The sequence below is a fragment of the Hyla sarda genome, chromosome 11 (assembly GCF_029499605.1).
Source record: "Hyla sarda isolate aHylSar1 chromosome 11, aHylSar1.hap1, whole genome shotgun sequence".
NCBI classification, from domain to species: domain Eukaryota; kingdom Metazoa; phylum Chordata; class Amphibia; order Anura; family Hylidae; genus Hyla; species Hyla sarda.
The window spans coordinates 43,617,257-43,630,443 of record NC_079199.1 but is presented as its reverse complement, the minus strand read 5'-3'; the positions used below and the strand labels follow the sequence as shown (position 1 = coordinate 43,630,443).

Sequence of the window (13,187 nt, the reverse complement as noted above, 5' to 3'; positions counted from 1 at the left end):
GCTCATCACCACTGCCCGGGATGTCACCGCCCATCGCTGTCGCCGCGTCCCCGAGGTGTACCCGACGCTCCGGCAAGGCCTCTGCTTCCCTGGCATCCGCGCTCTCCGTCGCCTCCATCATGTCGCTACGCACGCCGCTCCTATTTGAAGACGTCGATGGAGAGCGCCGACGATGCAGAGGATCCCAAAGAGGACGGTCCGGAGCCCCGAGGACAGGTAAGTGATCGTCAGCGGACCACACGGGGCACCGTAAACGGCTATCCGGCAGCAGCTGAAGAAGTCTGCGCTGCCGGTAGCCGTTTATGCGATGGCCCCGACATACAAAAGCATCATATGTTGATGCTGCCTTCAACATGCGATGGTCTCTGAGAGGCCATCGTATGCTGAAATGATCGTATGTCGGGGCCATCGTAGGTCGAGGGGTCACTGTACTTTCCAGAGAAACACCAAGTTTTTTTTGCCATTTCTCCATTTAGGCCTAAAAAGGCTGTCTGTGAAAAGAAGGATAGTGGTACACTATTCTTTACTACCATTTCAATAATGTGGTGTTTGAATTTTTCTGGTGTCATCCTTATGGTAACTTTGTCAGATATAAAGAATTTTCTTATTCGTGATTGTTCTCCAGTAGATTTCTGAACGTTTTTTTGTCACAGAAGTAGATGCAATGTTTTCATTGCTATCTTTCTCATTCACGGCTTCTAACATTTTGGGATGAAAACGCTGTAAGTGTCTTTTCAAATTTGATGTTCTTGTAGGTGCATTTTTATCAGGCCCACTGAAACTGCTAATGTTTGCATCACATTGTTTTTCACCACCATCTTTTCTAATACATAATGTTTTCCATCACTTGATAATGCAAAGTGCTCATTAACAGTAGACTTTGTCGTGTTTGTGGTTAGCAGTCTTTTTGCCATTGTTTAGGATGCCTCTTTCCCTAAAATATAAAATATGTTATACTAACTGGCATATAATTAGATTTTTAATATCAACATACACAGTTTTGTAAGTTGTACGTACATGGCTTTAAACAAACAAATAAGCTATATATCCCAGCACTAAACCTAGACATGATTTGTCCTATACAGAAAAACATGCACAGACATGTACTGAACACACACACACACACACACACACATACAACACAGAGCCTACATTTTAGTACTGAGAGCATAAAAACAATCTGCACTATATATATAAACATTCATACATCCCTGCACCACACTTACAAACCTAGGATAGACAGTTTCTTCCAGAAACATGTACACGTGTCTTCCCTCATACAGACAAGCAGGCATGCAGGTTTTAAAATAAATATAAACACTTACAGTTGAATCCAAGAAGCTGTTCCACCAAGTTCTTCTAAGCTCTTCTAGCAGAGAGAAGTAGTTGGGCAGAAGCTGCTGCCTTCTCCTTTTTGTGTGCTGATCTGCTGCTGAAGATAGGGCAGTGGGAGGATCCAGGAAGGGGCATTTATTATAAAACATGATTTCCCTAGTAGAATCCCATAGTCATGTTTAAAGTTTAAGCTAACAATCGGAGTTTACAAGTTTTTATAGCCTTAGCTGAATGGCAGCAGCTTTACAGCTTCAATCTTGAACTATTGACCCTCCATTCCCTTAACTTATAAGTGTCTCTAATCCCGCAAAAAACATATTTACTTAATCCTTATCAGTGAGAGGCTAGGTTACCAATGGGTTCCCTGTAACAGAAGAACACAACACTATGGAAAGTATAAGTATTGCCGCTCCAAATTGCGCGTTGCGTGCCATATAGTGAAGCACATGAAAAGCATGCTTCTTCACGGTCACTTAACGTGTTCATTTTGCGGTTATGTGAGGCACTGCATGCATTGGTCTTTATTCTTACAGTAGAGAAGACATTAATTATAACTTTTTGTGAATTGGGACATTTAAGGTTGCTTTTTTTTATTCCAATCTAAATTTAGTAGGAGTCTCTGTATTTTTTGCCAACTCCGACTCCAGGTACCCCAAATTTCGTCCAACTCAGACTCGTCGACTCCACAACACTGTGCAGTACATAGGCTGCACAGGCCGGAAACTTAAAGGGGTACTCCACTGCTCAGCGTTTGGAACAAACTGTTCCGAACGTTGGAGTCGGGAACTCGTGAAGTCATAGCCCCGCCCTCATGATGTCACACCCTGCCCATTAGTCTTTGGGAGGGGAGCGTAAATTCTTTTCTTTTTGGAATATAAAGCTCTCTGCTGACATTACGAGCGCAGTGCTCTCTGCTCACACCTCTCTCCATTTTAAGTACTGTCCAGAGTAGGAGAAAATCCCCATAGCAAATATATGCTGCTCTGGACAGTTCCTAAAATGGACAGAGATGTCAGCAGAGAGCTCTGTCTTCTAAAAAGAAAATAATTTCCTCTGGAGTATTCAGCAGCTAATACATACTGGAAGGATTAAGATTTTTTAGTAGAAGTAATTTACAAATTTGTTTAACTTTCTGGCACCAGCTGATTTAAAAAAAATAAATAAATAAAGTATTCCGCCAGAGTACCCCTATTTGCTATACGGCTCCACGATATTGCATATATCTGAATATCTCGGCCATGGAAGATGTGCAGAAAAACTCCATCTGCACTTTTTCAATTTGCACAAATTGTTTGGCATTAGAAATCTTTACATTTCATCATGAGTAGAGTGGTACATCGTTTTGGTTTCTGTTTGTGTTCCCCGTATTTTGGAGCTTGCCTGTTCTCTAGAGCTCATGTGTGTTTGGTATATGTAGACTATATATTTGGCCGTTTTTCACATTGTGCGGTAGTCAGTGAATACATACTACATACATACATTCAGCCTTCCGTAATTATAACGACAAGAAACAGGGTGTGAGTCTGATCTGAACTATCATTATGCTGCCCCTGTGGATCGTACCTGATGTCTGAAGGGTCACAACGTTAGTTCCGTTTTGAGAAGCCGGGGGGCGTTTCTGGATTGGGGCCTGTGTCATTTGGACCTTTGTATTTAAACCCCTCAGTTGGGGGCTATCCTTGCTCGAAACGCGTCAGCATTTCACTCCTGGTTTTATGAGTGACATGTCACGTTCCACTACTAGAATGTCTTTTTAACCATGTTATAAGAAAACTCTAAGTTTAAATTTTTTCTTCCTGGGAGCTGGATTTTTTTCCCCTTCATTTGTCTGTTCTTTTCTGTCTGACCACAGTGCTCTCTGCTGACACCTCTGTCTGTCTCAGGAACTGTCCAGAGTAGGAGCAAATTTCCATACAAAACCTTTCCTGCTCTGGACAATTCCTGAGACAGACAGATGTGTCAGCAGAGAGCACTATGGTCAGACAGAAATGAACGACTCAACTTCAGCAGCTGACAAGTACTGGAAGGATTAATATTTTTTAATAGAAGTAATTTACAAATCTTTTTAACTTTCTGGAGCCAGTTGATATGAAAAAAATTGTTTTTCACCGGAATACCCCTTTAACCCGTTAAGGACAAAGCCCATTTTCACCTTAAGGACCAGAGTGTTTTTGCACATCTGACCACTGTCACTTTAAGTATTAATAACTCTGGGATGCTTTTACTTATGAATTTGATTCCGAGATTGTTTTTTGGGACATATTCTACTTTAACATAGCAGTAAAATTTCGTCGATACTTACATCATTTCTTGGTGAAAAATTTAAAAAGGTCGTGAACAATTTGAAAATGTTGCATTTTTCTAACTTTGAAACTCTCTGCTTGTAAGGAAAATAGACATTCCAAATAAATTACATATTGATTCACATATACAATATGTCTACTTTATGTTTGCATCATAAGTTGACGTGTTTTTACTTTTGGAAGACAGAGGGCTTCAAAGTATAGTAGCAATTTTCCAATTTTTCACAAAATTTTCATAATCGGAATTTTTCAGGGACCAGTTCAGTTTTGAAGTGGATTTGAGGGGCCTTTATGTTAGAAATACCCCATAAATGACCCCATTATAAAAACTGCACCCCTCAAAGTATTCAAAATGACATTCAGTAAGTGTGTTAACCCTTTAGGTGTTTCACAGGAATAGCAGCAAAGTGAAGGAGAAAATTCAAAATCTGCATTTCTTACACTCGCCTGTTCTTGTAGACCCAGTTTTTGAATTTTTACAAGGGGTAAAAGGAGAGAAATCCCCCCCAAAATTTGTAACCCAATTTCTCTCGAGTAAGGAAATACCTCATATGTGTATGTCAAGTGTTCGGCGGGCGCAGTAGAGGGCTCAGAAGGGAAGGAGCGACAATGGGATTTTGGAGAGTGAGTTTTTCTGAAATGGTTTTTGGGGGGCATGTCCCATTTAGGAAGCCCCTTTGGTGCCAGAACAGCAACAAAAAAACAAAAAAACACATGGCATACCATTTTGGAAACTACACCCCTCAAGGAACGTAACAAGGGGTACAGTGAGCCTTAACACCACACAGGTTTTTGACGACTTTTCGTTAAATTTGGATGTGGAAATAAAAAATTATAATTTTTCACTAAAATGCTGGTTTTCTCCAAAAATTTTTACAAGTAATATGATAAAATTCCCCCCAAAATCTGTAACCCCATCTCTTCTGAGTATGGAAATACCCCACGTGTGGATGTCAAATGCACTGCGGGCGAAATACAATGCTCAGAAGAGAATGAGCCCCATTTGGCTTTTGGAAAGCAAATTTTGCTGAAATAGTTTTTGGGGGGCATGTCATATTTAGGAAGCCCCTATGGTGCCAGAACAGCAAAAAAAAACACATGGCATACTATTTTGGAAACTACACCCCTCAAGGAACGTACAAGGGGTACAGTGAGTCTTAACACCCCACAGGTGTTTGACTTTTTGTTAAATTCGGCTGTGTAAATGAAAAAAAATTTTTTTTTAACTGAAATGGTGTTTTTTCCCCCCCAAACTTACCATTTTTACAAGAGGTAATAGGAGAAAATTCCCCCCAAAATTTGTAACCCCATTTCTTCTGAGTATGGAAATACCCCATGTGTGGATGTAAAGTGCTCTGCGGGTGAACTACAATGCTCAGAAGAGAAGGAGCGCCATGGAGAGAGAATTTGTTTGGAATGGAAGTCAGGGGCCATGTGCATTTACAAAGCCCCCCATGCAACCAGAACAATGGACCCCCCCCCCACACGTGACACTATTTCGGAAACTACACCCCTCACAGAATGTAATAAGGGGTGCAGTGAGCATTTACACCCCACTAGCCTTTGATAGATCTTTGAAACAGTTGGCTGTGCAAATGATAAATTTAATTTACGGACGACTGTTCAAAGAATCTGTCAGACCCCTGTGGGGTGCAAATGCTCACTTCACCCCTTATTACATTCCTTGAGTGGTGTAGTTTCCAAAATGGGGTCACATGTGGGGGGCCCGTTGTTCTGGTACCATGGGGGCTTTTTAAACACACATGGCCTTCAATTCCAGACACATTCTTTCTCCAAGAGACCAATGGCGCTCCTTCTCTTCTGAGCATTGTAGTTCGCCCGCAGAGCACTTTACATCCACATATGGGGAATTTATATACTCAGAAGAAATGGGGTTATAAATTTGGGGGGGCTTTTTTCCTATTACCTCTTGTAAAAATGAAAAATTTGAGATAACACCAGCATTTTAGTGAAAAAATACAAAATTTTCATTTTTTTCACGACCAACTTTAACGAAAATTCTTCAAACACATGTGGGGTGTTAAGGCTCACTATACCCCTTGTTATGTTCAGTGAGGGTTGTAGTTTCCGAAACGGGGTCACATGTGGGTGCTTTTTTTGTGTTTATGACAGAACCGCTGTAACGATCAGACAATCCTGTGAAAATCACCTCAAATATGCATTGTGCGCTCTCACTCCTGAGCCTTGTTGTGCGCCTGCAGAGCATTTTATGCCCACATATGGGGTATTTCCGTACTCAGGAGAAATTGCGTTACACATTTTGGGGGTCTTTTTTTCCTTTTACCTCTTGTGAAAATGAAAAGCATGGGGCAACACCAGCATGTTAGTGTAAACATTTTTTTTCACTTCCTTTTCATAAGGGGTAAAAGGAGAAAAAGCCCCCCAAAATTTGTTAGACAATTTCTCCTGAGTACGGAGATACCCCATATATGGCCCTAAACTGTTTCCTTGAAATACGACAGGGCTCCGAAGTGAGAGAGCGCCATGCGCATTTGAGGAGTAAATAAGGGATTTGTATGGGATTGACCCGGATACAAGAATTACACTTGCCTCCAATACCAAAAATACCCTATAACAGTGTTTCCCAAACAGGGTGCCTCCAGCTGTTGCAAAACTTCCAGCATGCCTGGAAAGTCAATCGCTGTCTGGCAATACTGGGAATTGTCTTGCAACAGCTGGAGGCTCCGTTTTGGAAACAGTGTCAAACGGTGCAGGGGGCGGGGCATTATCGGCTTATCGGCAAGGTAATTACCAATAATGCCCAAAATCGTGATTATCGGCCGATAATCGGTCGATCCCTAGAATGTACCCTGTATGTTCACATGGCAGCTGTTGCAAAACTACCACTACCAGCATGCCCTTTGGCTGTCCTTGCATGCTGGGGGTTGAAGTTATGCAACAGCTGGAGGCACACTGGTTGCAAAAAACTGAGTTTTTTACTTATCTCAGTGTTTCCCAACCAGGGTGCCTCCAGCTGTTTCAAAACTACAACTCCCAGCATGACCAGGCAGCCGAAAGACATGGTGGGAGTTGTAGTTTTGCAACATCTGGAGGATCACAGTTTGGAGACCACTGTGCAGTGGTGTCCAAACGGTGGCCCTCCAGATGTTGCAAAACTTCAACTCCAAGCATGCTGGGAGTTGTAGTTCTGCAACATCTGAAGGGCCAGATGTTACAGAACTACAAGTTACAGCATGCCTGGACTGTCTGGGCATGCTGGGAGTTGTAGTTTTGCAACATCTGGAAGGGCTACAGTTTGGACACCACTGCACAGTGGTCTCCAAACTGTGGCCCTCCAGATGTTGCAAAATTACAACAACCAGCCTGCCCAGACAGCCTTTGGCTGTCTGGGCTTGCTGGGTGTTGCAGTTTGGCAACTCCTGGAAGGCAGCAGTAAAGATCACTTACCGCTGATCTTTACTGCTGCCTCTACTGGTCCCGCCGCCGTTCCCGTCGCGATCACCAGTCCCGACACCCTCCGCCATTCCCCCCCCCCCCTCTCTGCTCCGACATCAAGGAGCAGGCAGAGCGGTGATTTCAACTTTAACCTCCCGCCCCCCTCCTGCCATTGGTCAGTTTGTCCTGACGACCAATGGCAGGGGATAGGAGCGAGGTGGCAGCTGCCACCTCGCTCCTATCCCTCAGGATGATCGGGGCCGTCTCTGACAGCTCCGATCATCCTTATTTTCCGGGCTATCGGGTCACCAGATACCCGATTAGCCCGGAACCCCGCAAGTCCTTGTCATTAGTCAATCACTAACTGACAGACTAATGAATACGATCAGCAGCTGATTGGTCCCCAGCTGCATAGTGTCATCGGTCAGTTGTCCAGAACAGTTGCGATGACGTTTCTATCACCATGCCAACGGACATGGTGATAGAAAATGTACTGGACGTTTATGAACGTCTATTTGCCTTAAGTTACAGGGAAAATGGACGTTCATAAACGTTCATTTGCTGGAAGGGGTTAATTAGGGCGAGACTCTAGCTTAGTGTTTCCCAACCAGGGTGCCTTCAGCTGTTGCAAAACTACAACTTCCAGCATGCCTGGACAGCCGAAGGCACCCTGGTCGGGAAACACTATCTTAGCTCTGTGCTAGCCAGATCCTGTGCTGATCCCCCAGTCACCCTCTGGTCTGCACTCAAACGTCACGTAACTATCGCAGCCAGTCAGCAGCCTGGGCGGTCATGTTCTATACTCCTGGCATCATGGCTCCCATCGCCGAGACGTCCGCTCAAACGTTAAGTTTACATTTTTTTTTCTTCTCCTTCATTTATCTACTCTCATCGGGGAAAGGCGGTTCCCTGCATTCGTGCTTCCGGACTACATGGCTCAAGTGCTCGTTGTTATTTCAAGACTTTGTGAGCTGATCTATGCTTCTCTTTTTTTTTTTTTTTTTTACATGCTACAGAAATGAACAACTCAACTTCAGCAGCTGATAAGTACTGGAAGGATTAAGATTTTTTTTTATAGAAGTAATTTACAAATATGTTAAAAATTTCTGGAGCCAATTGATATGAATAAAAAAAATACATTTTCACTGGAGTAGCCTGAATGGGACACAGCGCACTGTGCAGGGGATTCCAATATATATATATTTTTTTAGTTATAGTTTTGGAGAAACCATGAGAAGACACCACAGGAGGGCGCTGTGCACATTTACACAGTGTTACAGCACTGTAACATCCCTGCAATCCATAGTAATACAGACTATATACAACCATTCACATCTACTCTCCCAGAATGTCCCTAAAACAGTGGAGATCTCCTGCACTCCCAGAAGAGTAGACGTCTCGCTGGGGGTCATAGGCGGCTCAGTGACAGCTGCAGAGCAGTAAACAGGCCCCACTGTCCTTACTGAAGGGTTTTAGGACTGCCCCCAGGTATCAGATGGGGCTCTGTGACTGGCTTTGTACCGTATATGTCACTATAATGGGGGCACTGTGACTGGCTTTGTACTGTAGTATTAGGGATGTCACTATTTTGGGGGCACTGTGGTAGGCTATGTACTGTAGTATTAGGGATGTCACTATTTTGGGGGCACTGTGGTAGGCTATGTAGTGTAGTATTAGGGATGTCACTATTATGGGGGCACTGTGGTAGGCTATGTACTGTAGAGGTCACTTATTTGGGGCATTGTGGCTGCCTTTGTATTGTTGATGTCACTATTATGGGGGGAGGGAATTGTGGTAGGCTATTTATTGTAGACGTCACATTATAGGGTCACTTGTGTTGTAGATGTCACTAAAATGGAGGCACTGTGATTGGCTTTGTTTTGTATATGTCCCTATTATGGGGGCACTGTAGTAGGCTTTATATTATAGTATTGTAGATGTCAATATTATGGGGGCAATGTGATTTACTTTGTTTTGTAGATGTTTCTATTATGGGGGCACTGTGGTAGGCTTTGTATTATAGTATTGTAGATGTCACTATTATGGGGGCAATGTGATTTACTTTGTTTTGTAGATGTCCCTATTATGGGGGCACTGTGGTAGGCTTTGTATTGTAGTACTGTAGATGTCACTATTATGGGGGAACTGTGGTAGGCTTTGTATTGTAGTGCTGTAGACGTCACTATTATGGGGGCACTGTTGTAGGCTTTGTATTGTAGTACTGTAGACGTCACTATTATGGGGGTACTGTGGTAGGCTTTGTATTATAGTGCTGTAGACGTCACTATTATGGGGGCACTGTTGTAGGCTTTGTATTGTAGTACTGTAGATGTCACTATTACGGGGGCACTGTGGTAGGCTTTGTATTGTAGTACTGTAGATGTCACTATTACGGGGGCACTGTGGTAGGCTTTGTATTGTAGTACTGTAGATGTCACTATTACGGGGGCACTGTGGTAGGCTTTGTATTGTAGTACTGTAGATGTCACTATTATGGGTGCACTGTGGTAGGCTTTGTATTGTAGTACTGTAGATGTCACTATTATGGGGGCACTGTGGTAGGCTTTGTATTGTAGTACTGTAGATGTCACTATTATGGGGGCACTGTGGTAGGCTTTGTATTGTAGTACTGTAGATGTCACTATTATGGGGGCACTGTGGTAGGCTTTGTATTGTAGTACTGTAGATGTCACTATTATGGGGGCACTGTGGTAGGCTTTGTATTGTAGTACTGTAGATGTCACTATTATGGGGGCACTGTGGTAGGCTTTGTATTGTAGTACTGTAGATGTCACTATTATGGGGGCACTGTGGTAGGCTTTGTATTGTAGTACTGTAGATGTCACTATTATGGGGGCACTGTGGTAGGCTTTGTATTGTAGTACTGTAGATGTCACTATTATGGGGGCACTGTGGTAGGCTTTGTATTGTAGTACTGTAGATGTCACTATTATGGGGGCACTGTGGTAGGCTTTGTATTGTAGTACTGTAGATGTCACTATTATGGGGGCACTGTGGTAGGCTTTGTATTGTAGTACTGTAGATGTCACTATTATGGGGGCACTGTGGTAGGCTTTGTATTGTAGTACTGTAGATGTCACTATTATGGGGGCACTGTGGTAGGCTTTGTATTGTAGTACTGTAGATGTCACTATTATGGGGGCACTGTGGTAGGCTTTGTATTGTAGTACTGTAGATGTCACTATTATGGGGGCACTGTGGTAGGCTTTGTATTGTAGTACTGTAGATGTCACTATTATGGGGGCACTGTGGTAGGCTTTGTATTGTAGTACTGTAGATGTCACTATTATGGGGGCACTGTGGTAGGCTTTGTATTGTAGTACTGTAGATGTCACTATTATGGGGGCACTGTGGTAGGCTTTGTATTGTAGTACTGTAGATGTCACTATTATGGGGGCACTGTGGTAGGCTTTGTATAGCAGATCTCAGTAATATGTTAGGGGCAATGTGTTCATTCTGTGTTGTCAATCTGACCTAATAGTAGAACGCTACAACAATGACACGTGACACATCTGCGCTATCCTACTGTATCCGCGGCAGTAAGGTCAGTGACACATGACATCACACTTCCCGCACTGTACCCCCGGTCCTGGACTGACACTCACCGTGCTCCGTAGAGTAGCGCGCAGGAAACTGTAGCTACGACACCATGACGTCATCCCGTCCGCCGGCTTCACAGCTCTACTGCGCCTGCGCTTATCTTGGACGTACGCACGTACGTTGTTGTGGAGACCCGGAAGTAGTTATTTTTCTTTTTTTTCCCCCTTTAGCTCAGTGGTCTTCAAACTGTGGCCCTCCAGATGTTGCAAAACTACAACTCCCAGCATTCCCGGACAGCCAACGGCTGTCCGGGTATGCTGGGAGTTGTAGTTTTGCAACATCTAGAGGGCCACAGTTTGAAGACCGCTGCTTTAGCTTTATACACACAAACAAATTGCAATTGTGTCTAGTTCACAAACTACAACTCCCAGCATGCCATTATAGCTGTTTATAGATGTTGTAGGTTGTTTCTATTTTTATGAACTATAATGTAAAAAAATAATTACATTTGTAATCGCAAGAAAAAGGGAATAAGAAAAAAAAATTGTCTCCCCGACACCACACACACAGAGTGCGCCACATTCTCCCAAAATGCTTACATGGTATTAAAATTATGTCCCAATCAGTTTATTGGAAATAGCCTACAGAAAAGACCGGAAAAAAGCAGGACCATGTTGTAAAAGTGAGGATCCCAGCCATTTGGTCTCTATTAAAGGAGAACTCCAGAATATAAAAAAACTGTCCTCAATACTGCCGGCAGAAAAAAAATAAAGATGTACGGTACATACCTTCCTTCACTCCCCCGGGGCCTCCGGTAACCGTCTCCGGTCTCCGCCACGATCCTCTTCCTGGTTGCCGGTGGTCAGCGAGGCATACTGCACTCAGCCAATCACCAGCCGCAGTGAAGTCCCGACTCGGCCGGCGATAGGCTGAGCAGTAGTGTGAGAACGCTTCAAGACACACAGTTCTTCACTACACCAGCACCTGCCGCTCAGCCTATCGCCGGCCGAGTCGGGACTTCACTGCAGCCGGTGATTGGCTGAGCGCAGTATGACTCGCCGACCACCGGCAACCAGGAAGAGGATCGTGGCGGAGACCCGAGTTGGTTACCGGGGGAGCGAAGGAAGGTTATGTACATCTTTATTTTTTTCTTCCGGCAGTATGGAGGACAATTTTTATATTCTGGAGTTCTCCTTTAATAGAGACCAAATGGCTGGGATCCTCACTTTTACACCATGGTCCTGCTTTCCTCACCCCCTCCTGTTATAGAAAATAAAAACCCTATTCACACAGCAGAATTTCCACTTATCTGCCCCAATTCCTCTTCCGCTCTAAAGATTTTGTGCGGAATTGGTGCAGAATCCAAGCAGAAATTCTGCAGAAGTGTGGACTCCTATAGAAGTCTATTGGGCTTTCATTTGAGGAGGAATTTTGCTTGAGGAAATACTGCCGTGTGAATAGACCCTTAGTTGGAGTGATGGTCATGCATGAGCACTGCAGCTTCAAAGTCTATGGGGCTGACAGAAATAGCCAAGCGTTGTACTTGACCATCTCTCTTGGATTGGTGGCTTGTATCCCCAATTCTAGTGATTGGTGTGTGGGGGAGGGGGGGGGGGGGCAGTGATCTTTTATCCTGTGGACAGGTGATTGATGAAATGGTAAAAGGGTTAACGCACGAAAAACATCTAAGGAGGAAAGGTTTTCGGATAACTCTGTAGTCTAAATATTTTACATATACCACCATCATGTGCTACAGGCCTGAATTTTTACTGGATCCTAGTGAAAAGGACACAGGGGGAAGAGGAAAAGTTGACCAGTTGCCCACAGCAACCAGATCGCTTCTTTCAGAGACCTTATTAAAAATGAAAGAAGCGATTTGATTGGTTGCTATGGGCAACTGGTCAACTTTACCTCTCCACAGGTTTTGATAAATCTCCCCCAGTGTATAAAAATGGACACTATACAGAGTAATGTAACAGGCTAAAGGTTAGATAGACTGGGGTGCTCACCTGGGTGAGTTGTCATGGGGTTATAGGCACAACTCTGTTTAGGTCTATAAAGATAAGCCTGTAAGGCTAGGTTTAGACTACGCAATTTCTGCCTGCAATTCCGCTTTGAAATTGCAGGCAGAAATTCCGCTTACTAAAATGTATAGTGTAGTGAATGGTTTTCCGTCCACAAATTCACTTTGGAATTCGTGAAGCAGAATTTGTGAAGGGAAAATCCACTTGGAAATTTCCACCTGAAGAATGGCGTTGCTCATTCTTCAGGTGGAAATACTAGCGGAACACATTGCAGTCTAATGGAGACTGCAGTGTCCGCGCGGTCCTAGTGTGAACCTAGCCTAAGGGTCTATTCGCACGGCAGGAATTCCGCCTGGAATTAAAGCTCATAGACTTCTATGGGATTCTGCACTCCCATTCCCACTTCTGAAGTTCTGCTTGCGTTAGTCTGCAAGCAGAAATTCAGAAGTGTGAATGGGAGTGTGGAATCCCATAGAAGTCTATGAGCTTTAAAGGGGTATTCCAGGTAAAAACTTTTTTTTTTTATATATATATATATATATATATC

The 13,187-nt window shown here is 43.6% G+C and overlaps 1 protein-coding gene across 6 annotated transcripts in view; it reads right to left on the bottom strand.

Annotated features, from left to right (window-relative positions):
• Positions 1-12,312, bottom strand: part of SNAPC1 (small nuclear RNA activating complex polypeptide 1) — a 57,127-nt gene extending 44,815 nt beyond the window's left edge. The window contains exon 1 of one of the 6 annotated variants that reach the window (XM_056545975.1): positions 12,293-12,312. The gene's annotated coding sequence lies outside the window, so the exon portion shown is untranslated. The other 5 variants (XM_056545976.1, XM_056545977.1, XM_056545972.1 and 2 more) reach the window with 5 other exon arrangements.
• Positions 12,313-13,187: the final 875 nt, after the last annotated feature.